This window comes from Rhinichthys klamathensis, unplaced genomic scaffold, assembly GCF_029890125.1.
Source record: "Rhinichthys klamathensis goyatoka isolate OS25496 unplaced genomic scaffold, OSU_Roscu_1.1 h1tg000485l_1, whole genome shotgun sequence".
Classification (NCBI taxonomy): Eukaryota; Metazoa; Chordata; class Actinopteri; order Cypriniformes; family Leuciscidae; genus Rhinichthys; species Rhinichthys klamathensis.
The window spans coordinates 1,419,820-1,432,170 of record NW_026606972.1 but is presented as its reverse complement, the minus strand read 5'-3'; positions in this window follow the sequence as shown (position 1 = coordinate 1,432,170).

Here is a 12,351-nt window from a genome sequence, read left to right as displayed (position 1 = left end):
AAACAGCATAAATTCAAGAAATGGATGTACAACCATGAACTTGAGGTGCAGTCAGAATCTCAAAGTATTATTTATTTTTTTGTTCTACATTGGAAGGTCTGAATGGCGTTACAGATTTTTTACGGCTGACATTATTATAAAATGGTTTAGATTCGATTAATTCCACCCAGTCTTGTGAAATCAGACTGCAACTAATAATATTAAATTATTGAATTCTCAGTAGCAGCAAACTCTGATCCCTGACTCAGTCTCTCAGGGCAGTGCAAGTATCTCTCTGAGGCTTACGTGTGTTCTGCATGTGTCTCATTGACCTCCAGATGCTCAGGAGAGGTCTGTGTGAGAGCCAAGAGTGAAAGAGGGAAAATCCTGTGGTCTTGTTGTGTAGAGGGCACCTCTAATGGAGGCTGTGTGAGAGGATTTCTACCTCCGACAGCCATGTGCCTCACACTGCGAGGCAGATTGGACGGCATGGGGAGTTTCTTCTCTCTCACTCATTCTATTAGATCACCGTGGCAGCCAGAGGATGAAAAAAAGATCCTGGATAATAAACTTATGAAATGATCAAAGGCATATATCCCCATCATATGTGAATATAATTACTGTGGCCTTGAATCAATTGAATCATGTTGGATTCTCATTAGCAGAGCTCCACAGAGATAAATGACAAGGAATGTAATTGTCTTTTGAGAGATTCACTTATATCCTCTTGATGAAAGCTATACTGTATGCATCTACCTAAATGACAGTTTGAAGCAAATTCCCAACACAAAGGCTATTCCAAACCTATAAGACTAAAAAAAATCTTTATTTTACAGTGCTCTTGTTACACGTTACATAACAGTAATTTATGCATATTACATGCAATTAAACCCTATAACCACCTAGCCCTATAGTAAGTATGTGTTGTTAATCAATATTGCTCAGTACAAGGACACCTTAAAATAAAGTGTAACCATACATTTTTTATTACTATTGTTAAGGCCCGTTCACACCAAGAACGATAACCAAATATAACTGTAATGATAACTAGCCTATATTAGCGTTCCCACCAAATGGCGATAATGTTGTTTATTCTAAGCGCGCGCTGCAGTTTTGTCGTCTGTCGCTTTAAATGCTCGAGCTCTTTAAAGCAGGATGGATTCTGATTGGCTGTCAATGTTTTCATTGTTCATCAGCTGGAAGAAATTGTTCTGAAATTGTTCTGGACACTGCTATTCGTTTATATTTAAAATGGGTTTTTAGAAATATATCATTATTATAGTTATCGTCCTTGGTATGAATGGGCCTTTAGCCTTTGTACAAAAGCACTAAATGTAGGTTTATGCAATATGACATTAAAAATACTTCCTTTTTTTATCTACATTTTTGATCTACGTCAGCTTTAAATAATGGACCAATCAGATGACGCTGAGGGTGGGATAAATATTTCAAGGGTATTGAATTAATGTACACTAGTGTTCAAAATTTTGGGAGCAGTAGGTTTTTTCATTCATCAAGGATGTTATATTGATCAAAAGTTACTGTAAAGACATTTACTATATAATGTTACAAAAGATTTCATTTTAAAATTGTTATTTAAACTTTATAGTCATCAAAGAGTATTCACACAATTTACCACAAAATTCTAAGTTTTCATCTCTAAATTTAAATTTTGAATCAGACAATAACTTTGTAAAATATTTTAACCACTTGTCGTCCTTGATATAATTTGCGTTTGTGTTAGTTTTTCCATAACTTTTCATTTTCTTCCACGGCTGTTGTGTTTTCATGTTATTCCTGTAACACATTACCTAAAACATAAGAGTTATAAAATGTTGCCTCTCAAGGACAGAACTGTTCAAGATGCTCACATTACCTGTTCTTCTGAATTGATTTATTTTAAAGCATTATATTTGACACATTTCTGAGATGAATAACCTTCATCCCACCACCTTGGTTGTTTACTTTTAGATTTTGTGTACATTTATTAATCAAAAATCTGCCTGCTTTATGTAAACAGCAGATTTGCAGACACAAATGTAACGTCACCATCCGCATCTTTTCCAACTCTTCCATTTACAAAGTGTATATTTAAAAAGTATTGAAAACCTTATCTTTTGATTTTCTATTCCATTCAAAATAATCAGTAGTGTAATATCTACCACATGCTATATATTCAGAATTCTCACACTCAATGTAGTCACGTTCATTGCCAATTCTAGCATTAAAATCTCCTGTAAATAATTAATTGTACATCTTCTCCTACTTGATCTAGCACGCTTAGAAAGTCATTTTCCAGAGAGTTGATGCCATTTTTCTCTTCTCTATTTCTATGAACTGGCATTTTGATTGTTTCTTCCCTATGTAGACAGCGAGACCCGTAGTGTTTAAGTCAGCCATTTTCCCCGAGCCTCTATCTCAGAGGACTTGTTAGATAGAACTCTAATCTCGCTCTGTCATGAGAGGAAGGAAACCAAGTTATCAGGTCTGGTATAATAGCGTTGTCTCATTTCTTTAAGCGTTAGTTGCTGTCGTGAATATCAGGAAAACAAGTGCTGGAGGTGACATGGCACCTCTCTAAAATGATCAGATTAAGTGTTCACAGTTGTGCTAACAGGAGAGGAGGGTGTCTCTGTAGCAACGCAGCGCAGCGGGATGCACATGCAAACCTCTGGTTTCTGTTGCTACGGTAACATCAGGTGATTCTATAATTATCCTTCTTGTACTGGCGGTCTGTTGCCACGCCCTCTCGGCCGGCTCTTAACCACACCTGACATCCCAAGATTCTCAGAGTACAAGACAATATGTGCGTCACGATTCACGTACTTATGCACTATTCTATGCCGTTTTGTAGTATAAATAGTACGAGTAGTATGTTCACACTGAAAATTCTACTAAGAGAAAGTGCACTTTGATGATGCACTTACTTAACAGAAAGAACAAAGTGTGGAATGTTGGACACTTCATGCACTCAACTGTCGCAGAAGGGGAAGGGCATCAGACTCTGATGTGGAATCACAAAATAACCTTATAAAATTCATACACTACACGGTTGAGTACAGTATAGTGTATACGTGCATCGCTTATAGTGTGTCATTTGGAACGCAACTCCTGTCTCTCTCTCTCTAAACCGATTCCCAGTTAGGGATTTACATACCAGGTTTACTAGATTCCAGGGTAATCCAGGGTACAAAATACAAAAACTGTAGGAAAACATTGATCTAAACACACACTGATCAGGGAGACTTTTCCTTTTCTGTATTTATGCAAGTGATGGCGTTTTCTAGTTTAATATCTGTCGCTGCTCGCTGATAACGCATCAGAGCATCAAATTAAACTGATCCACTTCTGTGTTTATCCACACGTCTTCGGTTCTGACTGCAGGCCCTGATTAATAACTTGAGGGATGGAGGGAGGAAAGAATCAATGGAGCCTTGGTTTACTCTTTTTATCATGCACCCTACAACAAAAAAACAACACTGCGGGAAAAGATGCACTTTCATCTTTGCCCACTTACCATCAAATCATCCAAAAAACTGTATTTCTGTCTATCTTCTCCTAACCTCATGCATGTAGGAGAGGGCAAAGTAATGGCTGCTGGTTTGCCGTCACAGGAATTAATTATATTGTAAAATATATTCAAATAGGAAACATTTCTTTTAAATTGTATTGATACTGTATGTGCTGCACGATTAATTGTTAAAAGATCGTGATCTTGATTCAAACACCCAAGCGATCTTATTCCTAAATGACAATGATTCAGTTCTGTCTATTAAACCTCTGACAAGATTGTATCATCATATCACAAGTGACCTGTTAAAAAATGTATTTGTTATTGAATCATTTACTCAAGAGATTTGTTCTTAACCCGATTCATCCAGGAATGAAACAAGTGAAGTCTGTGGCGGCATCCAAAATCACATACTTCTCTACTATATAGTAGGCGAAATACAGTATGTGACAAAACTGTAGTATGTCTGAATTCACAGTACTCATAAAAGAGTAGGCAAAAAGTACCCGGATGACCTACTTCCAACAAGATTCTGAAGTGTGCATACGATGGACACTTTACTATCCCATGAGGACACTGGGATTTATGAATGGCAGTGATGTGACGTAACTGACGCTGGTAGGTCACAAGACAGTGACAACATTGCGAATGTAGTATCCTGATTACATTCATACTACACACATTCATATAGAACATACTTTTTAAGTGGTCGTGAAGTAATTACTTATTCAAAATAAGAACCTATGATTTCAGGCGCAGACCATATGAGTGATTCATTGAATCATTCATTCAAGAGATTTGTTCAAAAATGCTGATCCAGCAATGAAACGTGAAGTCATTGAATCATTTTTAAACAATAATTCATTTGAATTCATTTGTAAATAGACTGCAGCCATAAGCATTTTGTCAGGACCTCTAGTAAATGACATGCCATGTTCTTTAGTTGTCTATTCAGAATCGTGGGAGAATCGTGATCTCTATTTTAAACAAGAAAATCATGATTCTCAATTTATCCAGAATCCTGTAGCTCTAATATAGCATAAGATATTATACACATAATATTACATTTAAGACCAATAATATTGGTCAAACCACTCCAGTGAACACTGGGAGGTCAGAGATATAGGGAATTGTACCTTTTTTTTTTTCTTTTTTTTTTCTCAGTCCATCCTTATCGCATTAATGTAATCAGGAAGCTAGTAGTAATCACTTACAACGGAGATGACCGTTGTAGATTTAGATTTATTTCTGCTGTTTGTGACATTAAATCTGTCGCTCGGGTTGCCCCTTGCCATTTGTTGCGCATATGTTAGCCTTTATGTGATTGATTGATTTATTTCATTATTTCTGATAATCTCCTAAAACTGCCTGTAGGTTGGTTGAATAGAAATTACACTGTGGAGCATATCTAATTGCCCTAATTAGCATATGCAGATGAGCCTGTTATCTTGTGTACAGAGTGTTGCTTATGGTAAACACAGGACTAATCACTTTAACGAATTTAGCTGTTTAAAATGCTGGTAATTGTGCATTGTTTAAACAGATGGGTTCCGTTTTCCCAAGCATTCAGACAGGAAGTGTTGAGATGAGTGCTCTCCAATCAGCTTCCCTTTCTTCTCATCCTCATCATTGACACACAGGGTAGCCCTCTAATTACTCTGCTTTAAACAAGCCGTATCCCCTTCCGAAACAATACACGTAAACGAACTCTTCATGTCTTCCACAGATGTGTTGAAAGACTAAAGCGTACACTACATGAATGACTGACTCATCACCCTGCACACTTTCTCATTTTTATGACATGTTGGTGGTGCTTTTTACACAACTAAGGAAAAAAGAAAAAGATGCACACATCACCTTTAATATATGAAAAGGCTCGAGCTTTGGAATTGTATTGTGTTTAAAGTCACCATGAAATCAAAATTGACCATTGCAGTATATTTTATAAATGATTTATCCATGCACATCATTTATTTTTTTAATTCAAGTGTCCTCATAATTTTTAATCAAAATAACTGCATCCTTCTCTGATGACATCTCTTCTCTGATGACGCGTTTACTGGCGCAAGGGCGGGAAAACCTGTCACTCACATGATGACATCACATAGGAAACCACAACCACCCAATAAATTCCCAATGGACAAAATCCAAGGCTACGTCTACATTGATCCGGATACATTTGAAAACGGCGTGTTCGTTTAAAAACACTCTCCGTCCACACTGGCGTTTTCCAAAAGTTTCTCATCCACACTGAAACGTCTGAAAACACCAAATTCACCTTACTCTGCGCATGCGTAAACCCTCACAAAAGCTCACTGAGATGATACAGACGGAAAAATAAATAATAAAGTTACCGTGCAATTCTTCTGGCAGGATCATTTTATTTAGCAAAATATCTCACCATTTACTGATGCGTCCAGGTCGCACTCAGTCACCATTATATTGGTCTAAAACGCAAATGCTATTATGTTTTATCACAGGACAGCAAATGTGAGTCAATTTTCTGTCATCTTTGCAGGACTGTGATATGAAGAGAGTGCAAAGTAACATATTTTAGCACCAGTTTGAAAGTGAATAGCACATAACAGGCACAATACCAGTAAACATGAATATCTATTGGTACAATATGCGTCACATGACTAAACTTGCATCATCATTTTTAAATACCTCCATTTTGACAGGCCATTTTACAATGCGAAAACGGTATTTCCAAATGTATCCACTTTGGAGAGCGTTTTCATTTATAAAAACGCCGTCTCAGTGTGAACGGAAGGCCAAAACGGGGAGAAAAAGATGCGTTTTCAAACAAAACCGTATTAGTGTGGACATGGCCCAAGTCACAGCCCTGTTTTACTCAGCTATACATCACAATAGGGAAGAAAAGACAATCACAACTTCTGTTTCATGGCGACTTTAACGGTTCTGTTCTTGTATTATCTTCCCAAGGTCACCAGGAGGGTTTTTTTCAGGCCACTTTGAGACATTTGGACTCATATTTATCTCTGTTCATTCATCCACATCCCTGCGTTCACATAACAAATCAGCAGATCCCATTATAAAACTGGACTTTCAAAAGAAGCAATGGACCTTGACGGATCCAGTCCTCTATTGAGAGTCAAAGACTCACATGCACATATGGTTGTCATATGTTCATCAGAGGTGGTGCAAAATCTTTGTTCAAGGGTCATTCATTATGTGTGGAGGGAAACCAGCAGCAAGCGCTCTAGCACAGGGCATACTGTTCATGATTTCGACACAAGAACAACAACAACAAAAAGGCTACTAACTTGCATGTTTGTGAGTACGTGGCAGTTGTTACACCAAAGGTTCCACGATTTCGTCATGTCTCCGGAGAGCTCTCGGGTTATGCACCTACACCCTGACTGCCTCTGTGGAAGAAGAAAAAAAGTTCATGTAACAAGACTGAAATTCAGGTAATCTCAACTGTAAGGTGGATTCAGTGCGGGCTACTCTAGATGTGGAACCTGAAATGGGCAACCCCAAATAAATATAGAAGGCACCACTGCTGTGCTATTTGTTGAACATAAAGTGGAGCTGACAAAATTCCCATCATACTCTCTTTCCCCAGTACTTTCCTGAATAACAGTTGTTGAGAATTGCGAACGGTTTTCTTTTGTGAGAACTTGAGGGCTTCCTGTTACATCAATATTTAATATGAAGATTCCTTCTATACTCCTACTTCTCTATCCCTCGTGGGCTCAAACAGCACCATCCCAAAAATACCACCCTATAGTAAAGAACTGAAGTTGAAAAAAAGGAAATGTTAAACCCTGTCCTGAAGGCCTCTGTCCACTGCAAATTTTAAATGTTCCCCTTATATGTGACCCTGGATCACAAAACCAGTCATAAGTCGCACGGGGTATATTTGTGGCTATAGCCAACAGTAAAATTATGGATTTTTCTTTTATGCCAAAAATCATTAGGATATTAAGTAAATATCATGTTCCATGAAGATATTTTGTAAATTTCTTACCATAAATATATAAAACATTTATGGTTGTGAGTGAATGCAGCACAATCGCGAACATAAATGGACAACTTTAAAGGCGATTTTCTCCATGTTCAGATTTTCAAATAGTTGTATCTTCTTGGTCAAATATTGTCCTATCCTAACAAACCATACATCAATGGAAAGTATGTTTATTCAGCTTTCAGATGATGTATAAATCTCAATTTAAAAAAAAATGACCCATGTGACTGGTTATGTGGTCCAGGGTCACATATTGGATAATCCAATTCAGGGCTTGCAGTCTCTACTAATGATATGATAATTTGAATCAGGTGTGTTAGATGGATCATGAGACAGAAGTAAATCGAGTAAAAGTACAGATACCCTAATAAAATGTGACTCCAGTAAAAGTATTAAGTACTCCTTTTCAATTTTACTTTAGTAAAAGTACTTGATTTTTAATGTACTTAAATTAATTAAGTAAAAAGTACTGACGATTTTGCAATTTTACGTAACTCCATCCTTCTGCTCAAGATGTGTAGGGAGATAACGTTAGAGCTAAAATAGGTTACATCTCAGTCTGACATCACTGTGAATTATTATAATTTAAGTAGCCAACACTAGTAAATAAGGAAGATTATGCAGACACTTAATTGATCTGCAAGTAAGAAAACGTTTTATTACCAAAACCTTTCATACTCTGATAACTACTACCGATATTTAATTCGTGTGCAAAGCAAACAAGTGAAAACAATAGGGCTAACGTTACCCCCGACTAAAGATTTTTTTAGTCGACTATAGTCCTGTATGTTTTCTTTATTTTACAACGTTTTGTTGTTATTGTGAGTTTACACAAATAAAAGTAGACCATTGGCCGTTTTGAATGATGTATCTGTATGACCATAAAATATGGAGTATTTGAAGTTGTTTCCGGTGATATCAGGAAAATGCAACTGATCGCACAGCGGTCATGCAGTAAAGCGCTTCCACACTCCACACAAACACTTTGATACGCACATGTATCTAGGTTAACTTTAGACCGAGCGGCAAAGTTACTTACATCATGTTTAAAATGATAAGTCATATTTGAGGTCGATGGATGATAGGCGAATGTTTGGATATCCTGCCCGACATAGCCTACTGTAATTCGCCTTTGGCTAAGCCCCGCCCCCCTTAGTTACTGTTGCTACGTCCGACAAACAAACTTCATCTGGGCTCTGGTATCAACATGGCTTATGCTGTGTCAGCTCTTCCTGCTGAAATTTTATCAAACTTTTATAAAGCAGCAAATAAAGTATCCGATAGAAGTAGGCAAAAGGGGCTGCAATATACGTTCGAAGGCTATATTCACGACATACAGGTGAAACGCAAGGAACAACAAGGCATCCAAACAGAGGCAAAAGCATACCGGTCACAGTCAAAAAATGAACCACCGCATATCCTACTAATCGAGACGGAGGCTGGGACTAACAATATCAAGGAGCAACACTGTTCATGCAAAGCTGGGTAGGTCTCTATTCACTTCTATAATCGTTATTACAAAGCAAACGGACTACGCGAGTATAACGTTGTATTTATTAGCAGCGTGTGCTAGCTAGACGACACTTGTCAGGATTTGACTTCGGTTTTGGGAAGGGAAAAAAACGCACACCCCCCTCCAACCTCTCTGGGAAACGCGTATCTGTGTTACAGATGCCCCAGGCACAACGTTTAACCATATTTTTGATAAAACTACGACGGTAATAGCCTGCCGAGACCAAAAATATGAGACGCCTGTGTTAAAGGCAATGGAGCGCTGTGAAAAAGTGTCGGACCACTGTGGGAGCTCGTTCTTGGCTGCTCTGTGATTGGTCAATCTACATTCTAGGGTGTGGCTTAGCCAAAGGCGAATTACCACAAGGATCTGTCCCTCACGGACTGCGTGACTTTGCCACTTCCTGTGGTCTGTGTTATATATTTTTTTTTTTTGCTGCAACTAATTTTGGTCGACTCAGCCTCTTCTCGACCACTGGGCAGCCGTAGAAAATAATAAAATAGCCATTTATTATAGAAATGAGGAAAAACTAAATGTGTGTTGACAATATTAACATACAATATAAAACGACGTCACAATGGGTTAACATTTTAAGAAGAAAGCTGTATACATACCAGTTTTACATCATTTGAAACTGTTACGGAAGTTGCATGGGCATTAATTTACGTTATTTAATGTATATTTTGTATTTTGAACAATCCTATAACTCAGAATTGGTGACACTTTTCACGCCATCAGTGGCGCGCTGATCGGATCGGTCCGAATTAAAGGGATAGTTCACCCAAAAATTCTGTCATCATTTAGTCACAACCAACACAACTGTTTGGTTACAAACATTCTTCAAAATGTCTTTGTTTGTGTTCAGCAGAAAAAAGAAATTCATACAGGTTTGGAACAACTTGAGGGTGTGTAAATGATGACAGAATTTTCCTTTTTGGGTGAACTATCCCTTTAACAGGTTGATCGAAAATAATCAGTCAGTTTATGAATAGGACACCTGTCATGTCTCTGAGCAGGTGACAGTTTCTTTCAGTTTAAGATAACAAGGAACGAGTAAAAAGTATGATTATGCTTTGGAATGTAGTGAAGTAAAAGTTTCCCAAAATTAAAATACTCTGATAAAGTAAAGATAGGCCTACTTGAAAAATATTCTTATTGAACAGTAACAAAGTAAAAATACTTTGTAAAAATGTCCACCACAAGAATTCTGTACTGATAATAATACCTCTACAGGCTACAAGTATCATGTCAGTAAACATGCTGCTCTACATGAACTCCATCTCTTCATCTGAGTTTAGGTCACTTACAGTATTTTTAAACGCAGTGTGGGCCACCAATTGCACAAGGTGTGTGTAATAGGAATCATTTATAAACCTATTGCCAACAAAACATAAAGAGCTCCCTGCAGTTGTCCGCCAAAATAAAAGCTTTATGGTTTAACATTTGAAAATGTCTGAGACATTAGTATTGTAATTTTGTATTTTTACTGTAAAAAAAAATATTTTTTTACTTCAATACTTGACACTTTATTCTTACAGTGAAATAATATATTTCTTAATTTGCTTAATTTTTACTTGCCATGATTTTCAAATGATGAAGCTCCATTTTCTTAGAGTATATTAATATGTCTCTTCCAGGAACCACTCGACAGGAGCTTCAGAACAAATCCACCATCAAGACCAGTGATGTGTGAATGATATACAGAGTTCCCAGTATGTTAAATATGCATTAAACATGTACATGATTCATGTAAATGTTTACATGCTGTGTGTGGATCTGAAGAGCTGATTCACACGTGGTAAGGACACAGGTGTTTGTGTTTTCCGTAAGAGAGTCCTTCTTGTTTCATGTAGTTTCTTTATGCCTAAAGCCTAATCATTATGGCTGCGGGGCTGTCTAACAAGATGGGCAGTTTGTCTTCATTGTGGATGGTGATGGTTCCCGTGTGTGTTGAGGATGGGCGCCTTCACAGTAGTCTTTAACTTCCCCCAGGATATCCTGTTAATGTGTGTATGAGGTTCTCTTTTTATCCTACTCTCCATCACTTTCTGTTGCGCACCTGTAGGTAGAGAGAGATTCATTTGATTAATTTCAAAGGATGGTGCATTTACCACACCATAGCAGTCTGTTGTTGGATTGTATTCGGACAACAAAATATTAGCGCAGATGTTTGACCTGCCAAATATTTCAAACATCTTTCTCACACTAGTTAGAGACAGGATAAGTCAATGTAGCCTGTGTTTCTTTGTGTGCCCTGTTTCACTAATGGTAAAGGGCATTGCTTGACTTTATTTTTTCACAGAAAATGTCATCTACAAGAGGCTGCTGTCTCAGAGTGGAGCAAAAAAAAATTCCTCATCACCATGGCTACACCAACTGCGACAAATCGCTTTTCTGTCCAATCCTGTTATTTTTTTCCAATCCTCTCTCTCTCTTGGCTATGAAGCGTTTCAGTTATATGAAACAAAGTATCTGCTTATGACAAGAAGATATGTGAGCTTATTTCACAAGAGCCAAAGAAGCTACAGCTCTAAACAGTAGAAGTTCAAGGCCCCAAGGGCTACAGCATATTAGCTTTGGAAATATTAGTTTAACCCCCCCTCCAAAAAAAAAAAAAAAAAAGCAGCTGAAGGAGGTGGTATTGGTTTGATTTCCTGAACATATGCATAGTGGTCCACTCCACAGGTCCTTCACATCAAATGGGGCCTGAAGCACCTTAGAGACAACCCCTTAGCTTTACAAGGAGTTTGTCAAGAATCTTTCTGTAATGTGTAAGTATTGGTTTAAGAGCCCTAAGTCAGGAAAGAGCATTCAGATTCAGGCTACTCAGGTTCTGGGTTGGGTCTGCTGAGTTCGGTGAGGTTTACAATGAAATCTCAGTGTAAACATCTTTCATGAATGGACGTTTGCCAGTCATGAAGGGTGTCCAATCAGCAGATGGAATGTCATGTGACTCACTGTGGTACCACTAAAAGGGGAGGACAAGCAAGAAAAAATTCAAATACAATACAAAGTTGTTAGTTTCCATTGGCTCAGCTCAAATTATCTGAGTGTTCCACTTCCCTTTTAGACATGAAATAAAACCCAAATCGTGGGTTCAAATATCACCTTTTCGAAAGAATGTAATGTTTCATATTATAGTTAAGAGTAATTATGATTTAACCTAAAAAAACTCAAACTGAATGTTCTCTAATAGCTTTTTTTAAATAGTTTTGTACTTTTGAAATCACAGGTTCAAATCTTGCTTTTACAATGTTCATATTAGGTTAAGGAACGATTGTAGTTTAGTTGTGGTCATTTCTCAGGAATATATTTAAGACAACAACCTCCAATCAATGACTCTCTGATAGCTTCATA